This window comes from Haliotis asinina, unplaced genomic scaffold (assembly GCF_037392515.1).
Source record: "Haliotis asinina isolate JCU_RB_2024 unplaced genomic scaffold, JCU_Hal_asi_v2 scaffold_21, whole genome shotgun sequence".
NCBI classification, from domain to species: domain Eukaryota; kingdom Metazoa; phylum Mollusca; class Gastropoda; order Lepetellida; family Haliotidae; genus Haliotis; species Haliotis asinina.
The window spans coordinates 434,775-438,093 of NW_027133893.1; the positions used below are offsets into that span (position 1 = coordinate 434,775).

The 3,319-nt window shown below is 41.4% G+C and overlaps 1 pseudogene; it reads right to left on the reverse strand.

Annotated features, from left to right (window-relative positions):
• Positions 1-1,817: 1,817 nt before the first annotated feature.
• On the reverse strand, positions 1,818-2,395 carry LOC137269978 (uncharacterized; annotated as a pseudogene).
• Positions 2,396-3,319: the final 924 nt, after the last annotated feature.

Genomic DNA, 3,319 nt, shown 5'->3' on the forward strand with positions numbered 1-3,319 from the left:
TGTGACCTTCTAACGGTTGGGTATCTACTGTTAATCTACCTAGTCGGTCCCACCCTAAGCGAGGATGTTTTGTAATTCGGCTCAGTATAGTTAAGGCAGTATGTTTAAAGGATTTAGGTAAACCCTGTAATGTGTCGGTTACCACATTAAAGTCCAAATGACCGTTTTGTGTAGATGCTTCGTGCACAGGCGGAAGTATCCCTGGACCATTTTCCTGCTCTCTGGCTACATGCTGCAAGTTCAATGCTCTTTCTAGCAATTCATTATACTTTTGTACACGGTCATGAGGGTTCTCGTACTCTTCCAAAACATCCTGAATATTGTTTAAATTATTTTTTCTAGTTTGGGTTAACAAAGCGTTCTTGTTCAGCACACTGTTGTGAGTTGTTTGAGTCAAGCGATCGTATAACGTATAAGGAATTAATATCATGCGTTTAGAAAAGTCCTTGGACATCATGACACAATACCCGTAAGGACCTTAATTGCGAGGGGTGCTAACACGGAAGCTAAGGCCCCGATAAACCCGTCATCGGGAGATTACCCTTAAATATATTGACGGCAACTTCACTCAGGGCATCTATAACCTCTTTGGGTAGCTGTCTAACTATGCTATTCCTCACTCGCGGATTTGTTCTGCACACATAATGCAAAATATCTGCATTCTTCTGAACCTTGCTTTTATTCATGATGATTCCCAAGGTTTGACCGGTGGAATGACTAACTTAAGTCTGCGTGGTGCATTGGCGCGATCTGTATTATATACTTTAACAGTATTCTTATTTATCACGTGGTCAAATGCTTTTGAATCATGGTATCCATTGCTATCATTACAGCTTATTTCCTCCTCACTAAGGTCAGTTTCGCTACTACTCATTTCACTTTCGGAACTGGAAGACGTATAATCGCTTGTGCTGCTATCATCACTATAGCTGCTATCGTCCGTGTCGGAACTACTGTCATTACAGCAACTCATCTTTTTACGCGCGGCAAGCCACGACATGTTCGCTTGTTCACAGTCAGACATGAGTGATTGGTACAAGTAGTTTGTAACCGTATATATAGGGGGAGGTGTAAATCACACGATCCGTCAAATATGTTACTTCTCACTCTTAATTCATCTGGCACAGTGGGAGTCAGATCTAAAAGAATATATGTATATGGTGTTCTTGTTGCTTTATAATAGGCATCTCGAATAAATGGTATCTTTGTTGGAAATACTTGACGTGCTAGTGTTTCTATCTGAGAACTGTCTCGAGGGTTCTTGTAAATAACCATATGTGTACAATTTAAACTAATTGATCTATGGTAACGCGTTTTATTAAATAAATTCTGTTGTAAGTATATGAGCGCCACGTTCCTGTGACTCGACTTTTTTACAAACCACCTGAGTAGTTCTAATTCCTCCTCAGACGTAATATCACCTAGAAAATCATCCACGACAAGCCAGCTGTTTTTCTGAATATACCCCTCCGCTTCTACCACACTATGTACGAAATATATAGCAACAGCGTGTCTTGCGCGAACATTCGATATTTCATCGTACAGAGGTTGATGTTCGCTGAATACCAACACTATGACGTCCGGTTTAAAGCATAAAGGGAATTCCCCATCCAAACTTTGCAATAAGTTACATACAAAAGTGGTTTTACCGGCTCCACTGCATCCACTAACGAGTAGTCGAAATGGATGTGTGAACATAATAGTATCCCAGGGGACAATCGTATGACCGGCCATGACCATTCCTTAACCTACTAATGTTTAAATGCGCTATATATACACCTTTTAAAGAACAAGAAAATAACACTCATGAAATAAAATTAAGCAGGTTTAATACATACTTTAAACAAGTGTAGGTTACATATGAGTTGAGTCCCACACGGACAACATTCTGAACACATAAAATAACCAAACTGGTTCATGTGATCCTGATGCATGTAGCAGGGCACAACGTTCGAAAGTTCAGAGACAAAGTCCGGCATTGCGATAAAGCAATTTAGAAGCTGCTTCAGCTGATCAACATTCAACTTGATCCTTGATCATGTGGCTTGATGGTATTCTCCTTTCCACACCAGTACCATTTGCGTATGTCCAATCCGGGGTATGTACTATCCATTTCTGCATAAACATTTCCTCCAAGATGACATCTCAGTGTTCCAGGTTGTCTCTCCATTGCCTCTTCTATCCTACTTTTGTTTGAAACAAGCTCCAACCAGCGTTGTAACGTCAATGCGATTCCTCGTTTCATAGGAAACCATCTTCCTCTCCCTTGTTCATATTCCCTGATGTGTATTTTCATCTCACTATTCCAGAACTTTGCCACGACAAAGACGTTGCCTCCAAGAGCCAGCTGACATCGTTGATCATCCCTTGAGAATATTGCTGCACTGTCTGCCATTGTGAAGCTCATAATTAGGTACAGTGGACAGTTACATTTATACCCCTCATTGGTGAGCAGGCTTCATGTACAGACACGTAGTCTTAAACATGCAAACGATCCAAAGAAGATAAGATAGAGACAGTTAATACTACTCCTGAACGCTCAGATACGAGGAACAGTATCATAAATCCGACGCTTAGTAACGATCGTGTCACTCATGATAAGAGGATTAGCAACCACACACACACACACACACACACACACACACACACACACACACACACACACACACACACACACACACACACACACACACACACACAACACACACACGCACACGCACACGCACACGCACACACACACACACACACACACACACACACACACACACGAAGATTCCTTGCCTCCAAAAATATAATGTAGTCAAGTTATAAAGTGTTTGTTTTACGGATGCTGTTTGACAACTGATTCAGTTTTATTTCCATTTAACGAAACTTTGTTTTTATATTATGACTTATATGTAAACACATTCCAAGTAGGGTGTTATCTGTCGGAACAAGTTGTAACATGTTTAAAGTGTCACGTGACACTGTACACCTATATAAATACAACTGTCTTTCCAGAGCATATCAGACTTAATGTTGCCGTATCGTTTTTTTCAGCGTGGAGGAATGGCATCGATGCATGAAGACGTAGAATCCCAACTCCTTGCTGATCACCTTGAGGAAGTTGAACAACGGCTTGAACAGGAAGAAGATGAACTGTTAGCCAGTCATACAGCGGAAGTTGAGGACGAGCTATCCATGCTGCAACATTTGGACGAAGTAGAGCAGGAACTTGACGATGACATGTCTCTGCTTGAGCATTTGGAAGAGACCGAGGAGGACCTTGCTTTAGCCAGCCACATGAATGATATGGACCGGCAGCCAGAACAGCAAGGAG